The sequence below is a fragment of the Pipistrellus hanaki genome (assembly GCF_964339955.1).
Source record: "Pipistrellus hanaki genome assembly, chromosome: 1".
NCBI lineage: Eukaryota > Metazoa > Chordata > Mammalia > Chiroptera > Vespertilionidae > Pipistrellus > Pipistrellus hanaki.
In genome coordinates this window covers 116,494,868-116,507,865 of record NC_140503.1, presented here as the reverse complement: position 1 = coordinate 116,507,865, position 12,998 = coordinate 116,494,868, and the positions used below count along the sequence as shown (strand labels likewise).

General features: G+C 41.0%; 1 protein-coding gene and 1 pseudogene across 3 annotated transcripts in view; one reads left to right on the top strand and one right to left on the bottom strand.

Moving 5' to 3' along the window:
* The window catches only part of LOC311620775 (neurofilament light polypeptide-like), a 1,158,328-nt pseudogene that overhangs the window by 292,054 nt on the left and 853,276 nt on the right, over positions 1 to 12,998 (bottom strand). The window lies entirely within an intron of this gene.
* Positions 1 to 12,998, top strand: part of MIA2 (MIA SH3 domain ER export factor 2) — a 95,866-nt gene that overhangs the window by 15,530 nt on the left and 67,338 nt on the right. The gene's annotated exons all lie outside the window — the stretch shown is intronic.

Here is a 12,998-nt window from a genome sequence, read left to right as displayed (position 1 = left end):
TAGGTGTGATGTGTTTCATGACTGAAGCATTAGAGAACTAAATTGCCAAAGGCTAATGAGGAAATTATTTTGTTCTAAACTCATTAGATCCTAAGAGAATATTGTGAAAAAGTAGGTAAGGGTAATTGGAAAAAAGACTAACACAAAACAATATCAAGTCCAGAAATATAGAAGATTCAAAATATTAATTTAGAGCATGTTTATAGATACTCCAGGGCATCCTACATATCATTTTAGTAGAACTTATCATTTCATACAGTGATTCTGGGAGAACATATAAATAGGAAATACTTAGTGAGAATGAGAATAGGGCACATATACAAGTATAATTAGTTTTGAGGAACTTTTATTAAAATATTCAGAAAATCGTCCTGGCCAGGGACTCAGTTGTTTAGAATATTGTCCTGATACACGAAGGTTGTGAGTTCCATCCCTGGTTAGGGCACATATAAAAATCAACCAATGAATGCATAAATAAATGGAACAAGTCTCTCTCATGTGTGCTCTCTCTTTCCCTCTCTCTAAAACGAATCCATACAATAAAAATTAAAAAAAAAATGTTTAGAAAATCTTTAAGTTTCAGAAAAAAGATACATTAAACTATACAGATAAAGTGCATTATTCCAAAACATTACAATATTAATGAAACAAAAACCAGCCTGGTGTTATGCAAAAAACCCCCCCTTTTTTTTTTAAAGGAATACTGGGGGGAAAAAGGATTCAGATAAAGCCTTGATTTTTATATGTGCCCTAACAGGCCCTATTTTATGGGTTTTAGAAAAATTACTAAAACAGTCAATATTTTCAGATAATTTTAACAAATCTCGTAGGGAATAACAAATCAAAACTTGCCTTCATTAGAAAGAGTACATTTAAAAAATGAATCACGCCTGGCTGGCATGGCTCAGTGGTTGAACATCAACATGAACCAGTGGTCACAGTTTTATTCTCAGTCAGGGCACATGCCTAGGTTGCAGGCTCGATTCCCAGTGTGGGGCATGCAGGAAGTAGCCAATCAATGAGTCTCTCTCTCCTCATTGATGTTTCTATCTCTTTCTCTCCCTTCCTCTCTACCTAAAAAATCAATTAAAAAAAATTTCTTTTAAAGAATCACTGATCTTTAATTAGTATCTGTGGAAGGCTGAGACTTGAGATAACTACATTTACAGAAAAACTAATATGCTGATAATAAAAATTTACAAAACAGATAAATCAAGGAACAGTTATTTAGTAACTATTCAATATTTTGCAAAAGGATTCCAATTGACCATATTTAAATAATGAGTTTCTCAAGTACAGTTCAATGTGAAAAAGTATTCATTATTTTATCTGATTAAAATATAATTCATAGCCGGGACCGGTTTGGCTCAATGGATAGAGTGTCGGCTTGGGGACTGAAGGGTCCCCGGTTCGATTCCGGTCAAGGGCATGTACCTTGGTTGCAGGCATATCCCCAGTAGGGGGTGTGCAAGAGGCAGCTGATCGATGACTCTCTCTCATCGATGTTTCTAACTCTCTATCTCTCTCCCTTCCTCTCTGTATAAAATCAATAAAATATATTTTAAAAAGAATAAAAAAAAAATAAAATATAATTCATAGCGGAACCGGTTTGGCTCAGTGGATAGAGCGTCGGCCTGCGGACTGAAAGGTCCCAGGTTCGATTCCGGTCAAGGGCATGTACCTTGGTTGCGGGCACATCTCCAATAGGGGGTGTGCAAGAGGCAGTTCATTGATGATTCTCTCTCATCGATGTTTCTAACTCTCTATCCCTCTCTCTTCCTCTCTGTAAAAAAATCAATAAAATATATATAAAAAAATATATATATACAATTCATAAACAATTGTAAGAAAGGCATATCTATAACTAATGTAAATCATAAAGCTTAGGTGTAAGTTGAGTGAAAATAATACCTCACTATAATTAAAATATAACAATATTATATGATATAGTTATTTTTCTCAATATATTTATTTCAAATGCAGTTTAAAAAATATTAAAAAATTAATATAGCCACATGTAAATTTGAGTGTAATTAATCATTTAATAAGCTTCCCCCTCCTCCAGTGCCATTAAACCGCATTGTAGATCTCTGAGTCCTTATGTACAACAGTCCCATTGTATTCAAACTCCTAATTTGATTGCTCGTTTTTAACTTTAATGTCCACAGAGGCATAATTACATTACTGATGAAATGTTTGCTTACTTGGGACTTTCATCTTTTAAACAAAGCTAAGTGACAGCATCAAAGTGCAGTGTTAACTTATAACTCAAAGAGCAAAATTAAACATTGAGTAATTAACTAACAAAGCTTTAAAATTGTTTTTTCAGAACTGCATTGATACATTTCTCCCCCATTAACATATATATATATATATATATATATATATATATATATATATATACACATTTTATTGATTTTTTTTTTTTATAAAGAGGAAGTGAGAAGGATAGAAAGTTAAAAACATCAATAAGCTGCCTCCTTCACACCTCCTACCAGGGATGTGCCTGCAACCAAGGAACATGCCCTTGACCAGAATCCAACCTAGGACCCATCAGACTGCAGGCCAATGCTCTATCCACTGAGCCAAACCAGTTAGGGCGAGATGCTTATTTTTTTATTGCTGCCTAGTATTCCATGGTATAAATGTACCACAGCTTTTTTATCCACTTGTCTACCGATGGGCACTTGGGATATTTTCAGATCTTAGCTTTTGTAAATTGTGCTGCTATGAACAGAGGGGTGCATACATTTTTTCTGATTGGTGTTCCGGGTTTCTTAGGAAACATTCCTAGAAGTGGGATCTCTGGGCCAAATGGCAATTCCATATTTAATTTTTTGAGGGCATTTCATACTGTTCTCCACAGTGGCTGCACCAGTCTGCATTCCCACAAGCAGTGCAGGAGGGTTCATTTTCCTCTATATCCTTGCCAGTATTTGTCATTTGCTGATGGTAGTCATTCTGACAGGTGTGAGCTGATACCTCATTATCATTTTAATTTGTATCTCTCTGATGATTCGTAACTTTGAACATTTTTTCATATGTCTGTTGGCCGTTCGTATGTTCTCTTTGGAGAAGTGCCTACGTATTTAGGTCCTTTGCCCATTTAAAAGAAAAACTTTATTGTTCAGATTATTACAATTGTTCCTCTTTTTTCCATCCATTGCTCCCCTCCACCAGGTTCCTACCCCACCCTCTGCCCTTTCCACACCCCCCATTGTCCTCATCCATAGGTGCATAGTTTATGTTCAGTCTCTTCCCACACCCCATCCCCTTTTCCCCGAGAATCGTCAGTCTACTCCCCTTCCATACTTCTGATTCTATTATATTCACTAGTTAATATTGTTCATTAGATTTTTTAATTCCCTTGGTTTTTGGATTCACTTGTTGATAGTTATGTATTTGTTGTCCATAATTTTTATCTATATCTTCTTCCTCTTCCTAAAAAAACCCCTTCAGCATTTCATATAATTCTGGTTTGGCAGTAATGAACTCCTTTAACTTTTTTTATTTTTTGTTTTATTAGTGAAGCTCTTTATCTGGCCATCGATTCTGAGTGATAGCTTTGCTGGGTAGAGTATTTTTGGCTGTAGGCTCTTGCTATCATCACCTTGAATATTTCTTGCCATTCCCGTCTGGCCTGCATGGTTTCTGTTGAGAAATCAGCTGACAATCATATAGGTGCTCCTTTATAGGTAACTACCTGCTTTTCTCTTGCTGCTGCTTTTAATATTCTCTCATTGTCTTTTGCTCTTGGAATTTTAATTATGATGTGTCTTGGTGTGATCCTCTTTGAATTCCTTTTGTTTGGGGTTGTGTGCGCTTCCTGGACTTATAAGTCTATTTCTTTCACCAGGTGGGGGAAGTTTTCTGTCACTATTTCTTCCAATAGGTTTCAGTATCTTGCTCTCTCTCTTCTTCTGGGACCCCATAATTCTGATGTTGGTTTGCTTGAAATTGTCCCAGAGGTTTCTTACACTATCTTCAATTTTCTGGATTCTCTTCTCTTCTTGCTTCTGCGGAAGAGTGTTCTCTGGCTCTTTGTGTTCCAAATATTTGACTTGATTCTTGCGATCTTCTATTCTGTTTTTAGGACTCTGTATAATATTTTTTGTTTCATTCAGTCTATGGTTTATTTCTAGTTGATCCCTTTTCATATCCTCAAAGGTCTCATTTATTTTATCAGCCTTTTCTAGAAAATTCTTGAAAAACCTTATAACTGTGGTTTTGTACTCTATGTCCATTCTTTTACTTTCCTCCATTTCCTTCCTTTGTGGCCTGCCTCTTTTCTGCATTTTAGCTGCTTCCCTGATTTGATGCAATAGCTTTGTGTGCTAGGTGTCCTAGCAGGGCCCAGTAGCTCAGCCTTCCCAGTTACCTGAGGTGGACAGTCTTGGTGTAGCCCTTTGTGGGCTGTGTGTGCAGTCTAATGTTGTTAAGCCTTGCTTGTTGTTGGTATCACTGGGGAGAGATGATCTTCAAACCAATTGGCTGTGAGGATCAGCAGTGCTCAGCTAGGAGGGCTTCTGTGCTCAGCTTAGATGGGGTGGAGTCTTGGGGTGGCACAGACAAGCTTTGGTTTCCCGTCAGTCCCGCCTTAAAAGGGTTCTATTAGCTGACTTCCGCAACAGTGGCTGCTGGCACGCGCACTACTTGGGGTAAAGCTGTTCTCTAGTTTTTCCTGCTCCCTGACATTCAATTTCTTCCTAGACCAGAACTGGCTCTCAGTGCTGTTGAGAGGTTTTGTTTTTCTCCCAGATGAGAAAGCTAGCCACTGGCAGGACTTCTGTGCTTCGCTTGGATGGGGCGGTGTCTCGGGGTGGGGCAGACAAGCTTTGGTTTCCTGTCAGCTCCGCCCTAAGAGGGTCCTGTTCCAGAGTCCCGCAGTAATGGCTGCTGGTGCGCGCACCTCTGAGTTTTGCCCACTGCGTGACAGTCTAATTTCTTTCTGACTAAAGCTCGCTATCAGTACAACAGGGAGGTTTTGTTTTCCTCCCGAACAAGCAAGCTAGCTGCGTGTTTGCTGCCCGTTCTCTCAGCGCGCACCACGAGTGATGTTTGCTTTGTTTTCCAGTTGTAATTTTAAAATTGTTGTGGTCGGCTGCATTTAGGTGTTTACCTTATGCCGCCATCTTGGTTTCTCCCTTTTGCCTATTTTTAAATTGGATTGTTTGTCTTTCTTTTGTTACATTGTATGAGTTTCTTATATATTTTGAATATTAACCCTTTATTAGATATATCATTGCCAAATATGTCCTCCCATTCAGTGGGCTCTCTTTTAATTTTGTTGGTGGGTTTTTTTTGTTGTGCAGAAGCTTTTTATTTTGATGTAGTCCAATTTGTTTATTTTCTCCTTAGTTTCCTTTGCCTTAGGAAGTTTATCTGTAAATATATTACTATGAGAGATGTCTGAGATTTTTCTGCCTATGGTTTCTTCTAGGATTTTTTTTTTAAATATATTTTATTGATTTTGTACAGAGAGGAAGGGAGAGAGATAGAGAGTTAGAAACATCGATGAGAGTCATCGATCAGCTGCCTCTTGCACACCCCCTACTGGGGATATGCCCGCAACCAAGGTACATGCCCTTGACCGGAATCGAACCCGGGACCTTTCAGTCCCCAAGCCAACGCTCTATCCATTGAGCCAAACCGGTTTCGGCTCTTCTAGGATTTTTAGGATTTTACGACTTACATGGTGTAGGTGGGTGGTCTATCTATAGTTTCATTATTTTACATGTACTTGTCCAATTTTCCCAATACCACCTATTGAAGAGACTCTCTTGACTCTGTTGTATGCTCTTGCCTCCTTTGTCAAATATTAATTGAGCTTAAAGGTTTGGGTTGATTTCTGGGTTCTCTGTTGTATTCCATTTATCTATAAGCCTGTTCTCATACCAGTACTAGGTTTTTTTGATTATGGTGGCTTTTAGTATAACTTGAAATCTGGTATTGTGATTTCTCCAACTTTGTTTTTTCTTTCTCAAGATTCCTGCAGCTATTCTGGGTCTTTTTTGATTTCATATAAATTTTTGGAGTTTTTGTTTTAGGCCTTCAAAATGTGCTGCTGGTATTTTATATACATTTTAAAATCTATTTCAGAGAGGAAGATAAAGGGAAGGATAGAAACATCAATGATAAGAGAATTATTGATCAGCTGCCTCCTGTATGCCCCCTATTGGGAATCGAGCCTGCAACCCAGGCATGTGCCCTGGACCAGAATTGTACATGGGACCCTTCAGTACAGGCCGATGTTCTATCCACTAAGCCAGGTCATGCCATTGGTATTTTAATAGGGATTGCATTGAATGTGTGGATTGCCTTGGGTAGTATGGACATTTTAATTATGTTGATTCTGCCAATCTATGAACACAGTATATTCTTCCCCTTGTTTATACTGTATCTTGTTCTATCTCTTTTTTTTTTTTTTGTCCTATAGTTTTCTGAGTATAGGTCTTTTGCCTTCTTGGTTAAGTTTATTCCTAAGAATCTTATTTTTCTGTTGCAATGGTAAGTGGAATTATTTGTTTAGTTTCTCTTTCTGGCAATTCATTATTGCTTTACAAAAAAGCCATAGATTTTTGGGTGTTGATTTTGTATTCTGCTACATGTCCAAATTCATTTATTAAATCTAGTAGTTTTTTTTTTTCCAGTGTAAAATTTTTATATTTAGATTAAGCAAAATATAAAATATAACCTTATAACTGTGGTTTTGAACTCTATATCCAGTCTTTTGTTCTTCTTCCCCTCTTTCGTTTGAGATCTATTTTCTTGTCTCAGCAATTTTGCTGCTTCCCTGAGTTGGTAGGGTGGCTTTGTGTGTTTGGTGTCCTATATGGCCCAGTGGGTCAGCCTCCCCAGTTACCTGAGGTAGACACTCTTGGTGCTCCCCTTTGTGGACTGCATGTACAGCCTTGTTGTAGTTAAATCTTGATTGTTGTTGGTATCCCTGGGAGGAATTGACCTCTAGGCCCATTGGATGTATCAGCTGTGTCTACTCCAGGATTCCTTCTGTATTAGAGACAGTCTTATAGGATCAGACTTGCAAGTTTGCAAAAGCCTCTGAGCTCAGCTTGGATGGAGCGGAGTCTCAGAGCTGAGCTGACAGTCTTGGCTTCCCGTCAGCCCTGCCCTTGTGCTCAGGTCTCAGACCTCTGCCTTCCGTGGCTCCCCTGAGTTTCCGCCTAAGCGTCTCAGATTCCTTTTGCAAGAGTGTGGGTGCCCCAGGGGCTCGCCCGGAATTGGGTTGGGTCTCTGTAGTCAGAGCTTCTGACTCCTTCTGCTATTGAGAGGCTGTGGCAACCTCCGAGGTCAGACCTCTATGCATGCACTCACTTGCATGCAAATGTAGACCCTGCCCGCTGCAGCTTCCGGCTCCCCCAGTCTCCCAGTCTCTGAGTCTCCAGGTGCCTTTCTTTATAGTCTGGACTCCACCAGTATCAGCCTGGGTCCACAGGGTTTCAGGGGTTGAGGGGGGTGGGGGGTTCTGTCTTTTGAATGTGTCCCTTATGAAAGGAGTTGAAATCTGGTGTTGTCTCACACAGACCACTGGATACATTAGTTTCTGGATTTACAATGGGGAGCAGTTCAGCTATTGTCTGAGGCCACCCAGCAGGAGCTACCACAAGAACTACAGTTTTCTCCTGTTTGCTTGGGACCTGGCGGGGTTTTGTTGCTGGAGCTGCAGTTTATTTCATTAAGCTGCCACAATACAGGCCATTTATATGCAAAAGCAGCTGTGTGGTGGCTGGGCAGGTCTGTAGTTGTGCAGGCAGGGCCTCAGGGTGGGGCCTTAGGGTGCGGTGGGGTCTCAGGGTGGGGCAGGGTCTCAGAATGTCACTAGACTGGGGCGTGGCTAACAGCGATGGCTGCCATCAGCCTTCTCTGCCCTTCCGTGTTTCCAAGTCCCCACATTTCCATGTCCCCGCGTCCCTGCAATCCAGCGCAGTAAACAATGATAGCTGCGCGCACCTTTGCAAGAGAGTCACCCTCACTTTTGGACCCGATGGCTGACAGACCAGCTTTTACCTGTAGGCATCTGGGTCCCCCACATGACCCCAGAAACTGGATTTCAAAGTGATCGGAAGCTTGGTTGAAAAAAAAAAAGCCGCAGGCCCAGTTGCCCGCCACCAGCCAGATTCGCTTGCCTCTGTACCTAGGCTCCTAAGCTTTTCAGCGCTTGTACTCCTTTCTCTTTCAGCCAGCCTTCCCATGGTTTTGGGTGATAGACGTCCTGTATATTAGTTTTAATTTTGAAATTGTTGTGTGAGGCGGCAGACCAGTTGTTTACTGACACCACCATCTTGGTTTCTCTCAGTTTATAGATTTTAACTTAATTTTTTAGCTCAACATTATACTGTTATTGGGTCTGAAAGAGAAAAGAAGCAGATACTTGTGTATACTCATGGAAGCATGTATTTTACATGAGACTATCTTGTAGTTATTTTTATATTTTATTTTTAATATCAATTTTCACTCAGCCAACACAAACATACAAAATGATGTTTTAATGCTGTCAATCTTTTCTTGATAATTACAAAAAAATGAGTAATTCATAACTTAAATAATGATGCTACGAATATAGTTTGAATGCATGTTATCTATATTTCTTATACACAACACACTCCAGTAAGGTACTTTAAAATATATATTTTTTAAAAAATACTATAAGTGCTAATCAGTCAGGTTTGTTCTTAATCATCTTTCTACAAAATGTTCATTAGATATAATGAATGTATTTGATTTGGGGATTTAAAGAGCCTCCATTCATTGTTTCTTTTAATATACTCACTAGATGACATGATACAATAAATAATATGATATATAATACTAGATGCCTGGTGCACAAAATTTGTGCATGGTCAGTAAGCCTGGCCAGCGATCAGTGCTGATTAGGGCCTTCCTTCCCCTCTCTGCCGGGGCCTTCCTTGGTTCTGCACCATCCCCTGGTGGACAGCGCATGTCATAGTGAGTGGTTAAACTCTTGGTTGGTCAAACTCTTGAGGAGACAATTTGCATATTAGCCTTTTATTATATAGGATATTGGACATGGGATGAAGTGGGAATCAAAAGTTGGACTTTGAGGGAAACCAAGATGGCGGCATAGGATAGACACCTAAATGCAACCTACCACAACATTTTTAAAAGGTGAAAGATTTATGCGGTCTGAAGAGAAACCAGAGCATAAAGAAAACAGAGGAAACATTGCCCTGAAACACCAGATGGCTGGCTGAGTGGAAGCTCTACCATCTAGGAAGCTGTGGAGATGCAGAGATCTGTGTGCGCGGAAAAGGCGGCTGCCGAGTTCGCTGCTGGCTTACTCCTGGCACAAAGAGGGTGGGCAGCTAACACGAGGCTGGCTTCCTTGTTTGGGAGGAAAACAGAACCGCCCTATTGCTCTGATAGACGGCCCCAGTCAGGGAGAGGCCGGACTGTCAGGCAGTGGGCAAGCTCTCTCGGAGGTGCGTGTGGCAAACAGCCATTACTGCGGGACTCAGGAACCGGACACTCTTAGGGAGGGGCTGACGGGAAACCAAAGCTTGTCTGCACCACACTGAGACTCCGCCCCAAGCAAGGGGAGCACAGAAGCCCTGCCAGTGGCTAGCTTACTCGTTCGCGAGAAAAAAAAAACAAAACCAAACCAAAACAAAACAAAAAACACCAAAAAAACTCCCAACTGAACTGAGAGACAACTCTGAGCTGGGAAAAAAACTGGCTGTCAGGGAGTAGGCAAAACTCGAGAACAGCCTTTCCCCAAGTGGTGCGTGCGCCTGCAGCCAATCTTGCGGGACTTGCTGCATATAGGACTTTCCTAAGGTGGGACTGATGTGGAACCAAAGCTTGTCTGTGCCTCTCCAAGACTCTGCCCCATCCAAGCTGAGCACAGAAGCCCTCCTAGCTGAGCACTGCTGATCCTCACAGCCAATTGGTTTGGAGATCATCTGTCCCCAGTGATACCAACAATAAGCAAGGTTTAACAAGAAGACTGCACACACAGCCCACAAAGGGCTGCACCAAGACTGTCCACCTCAGGTAACTGGGAAGGCTGAGCTACTGGGCCCTGCTAGGACATCTAACACACAAAGCTATTGCATCAAATCAGGGAAGCAGCTAAAATGCACCTGAAGACACATCATAATTAAAATTCCAAGAGCAAAAGACAAAGAGAGAATATTAAAAGCAGCAGCAAGAGAAAAGCAGGCAGTTACCTATAAAGATAGTTACCCATGTGATTGTCAGCTGATTTCTCAACAGAAACCATGCAGGCCAGACGGGAATGGCAAGAAATATTCAAGGTGATGAATAACAAGAACCTACAGCCAAAAATACTCTACCCAGCAAAGCTATCACTCAGAATCAAAGGCCAGATAAAGAGCTACACTAATAATAAAAAAAAAAGCTATAGGAGTTCATCACCGCCAAACCAGAATTATATGAAATGCTGAAGGGGGTTTTTTAGGAAGAGGAAGAAGATAAAGATAAAAATTATGAACAACAAATATGTAACTATCAATAAGTGAATCCAAAAACAAAGGGAATTAAAAAACCTGATGAACAAGGGGAGTGGACTGACGATTCTTGGGGAAAAGGGGAGTGGGGGGTGTGGGAAGAGACTGAACATAAACTGTGCACCTATGGATGAGGACAATGGGGTGTGTGGAAAGGGCAGAGGGTGGAGGGTGCCCTTTCCACACCCCCCATTGTTGGAGGGGAGCAATGGAGGGGGAAAAAAGAGGAACATTTGTAATCTGAACAGTAAAGATTTATTTAAAAAAAAGAAAAAGTTGGACTTTGAAAATAATGAAGCTTCAAGACAATACAGTACCTGGCATTTTTTTGATATTTTATCATTTTCAAATTTGTTCCAACAAATATCCTAAGGATATGGGTAGCTCTCTGTGCAAATGGCTAGTAGAATTTCTTAAATTATTAATATCAAGTAGGTTACAGGTATGTAAATAATTGGTCATTTTGACTCTCTGGTTCTCTAACAAATAAAGTAAGAAAAAGTATCTCACCTATTTTTTTGAATGGCGGGGATATATATATTTTTGCAATGGCATCTAAATATTACATCTTCTTGCATAATAAATGTATCTAAGAGGAATGAAATCCTATAAATCCTATAAAAATCCATTTTTATTCTGAGTTATGTTTATATTGCATAGTACAATAGAGTTGTTGACAGTTATGTTAGTTGTCTTTTCTTTTTTATTAGTTTTTAGAACAAAAAGGCAATGTTGAGAATAGTTATGTAAAGTTTAAAAAAACCATCATTGGTCAAGGAATAAGGGAAAAGCTATGTGGTAGGCCAGTGTTCAGTAAACTCACTAGCCAACAGAGCCAAATATCACACAGCACAATGATTGAAATTTCTTTTGAGAGCCAAAATTTTTTTTTTAATATATTTTATTGACTTTTCACCGAGAGGAAGAGAGAGGGATAGAGAGCCAGAAACATCGATGAGAGAGAATTATCGATCAGCTGCTTCCTGCACAACCCTTACTGGAGATGTGCCCGCAACCAAGGTACATGCTCTTGACCGGAATCAAACCCGGGACCTTTCAGTCTGCAGGCTGATGCTCTATCCACTGAGCCAAACCGGTCCCGGCAGAGAGCCAAATTTTTTAAACTTAAACTTCTTCTAACACCACTTCTTCAAATAGACTCACTCAGGCCGTGGTATTTTGTGGAAGAGCCACACTCAAGGGGCCAAAGAGCCACAGTTTGCCGACCATGGTGTTAGGCTGAATAATGGTCCTTTAAAGATGTCCTCATCTTGCTCCAGGCAATTTGGCTCAGTGGATAGAGCATCGGCCTATGGACAGAAGGGTCCCACGTTTGACTCTGGCTAAGGGCATGTAGCTACATTGCATAGGTTGAAGGCTCCTCCCTGGCCCAGGCCTTGGTCAGGGCTCATGCAGGAGGCAACCAATCAATGTGTTTGTTGCATGTCAGGGTTTGTTTCATATCAGTGTTTCTCTCTGTCTTTCCCTCTCTCTGGGAACTACAGTTTTCTCCTGTTTGCTTGGGAAGGTTTCTTATAGGAGGAAGGCAGGGATCAGATTGAAAGATTAGAAGATGCTGCACTGCTGGCTTTCAAGGGGCGGGACGGTCCTGGCGTGTGGCGGCTGCCAACATCCTGCTGCTCCCGCCTGTCCCCTTTGTTCAAAGACCAAAGGCTCCAGGCCACGCAGCTGGGCCGGTGCACTGGGAACCCACAGGGAGATAACATCTGAGGACATGCTGCTTTCTGCGAGAGGCCTCACTCAGCTGACTGAGGACTGGAGCGAGATGCAGGAGTGACTTTTACAGGAATAGGGACTTCCTGGAAGATGGCGGCCAGGTAAACACTTGTACGTGCTGCCTCTCACAACCACATTAGTGCTGCAACTGGGGATCTTACCTGAGACCTGAAAAAACCACAACTGTGGGGGCCCCCCAACCAGTGCGGACATGCGGATTCCACAGAAAGGAGAAACATCTACATAACCAGACATCCTGAAAAGAGAGACCATGGGGAGACAAAGAAACAGCCCACAAATGAAAGAAAAGCAGGCATCACCAGAAAAGGAAGTAAACGAGTTAGAGGCAAGCAACCTACCAGAGAAAGAATTCAGAGTAATGATTATAAGATGGCTAAAAAGAACGGAAGACAAATTTGAAAATATGAGTAAGACCCAAGAGGAAATGAAGAAGAACCAAGAGGAAATGAAGATGACTCAAGAAGAAATGAAAAATGACATCGCTACTATGAAGAACTCAATAGAAAGCATCAAGAGCAGACTAGAAGCAGAGGACCGCATCAGTGAGCTAGAAGACAAGATGAAAAAAAATACCCAATTAGAGCAGCTTCTAGAAGGTAGTAAAGGGATGAGAATAGCCTCCATTGCATAGAAAAGGGAAAAAAAAAAGATTCTCCTCTAGAGCTTCCAGAAGGAACACAGCCCAGAAACACCTTGATTGTAGGACTTCTGATCTCTAAAAATAATTTTTTATTA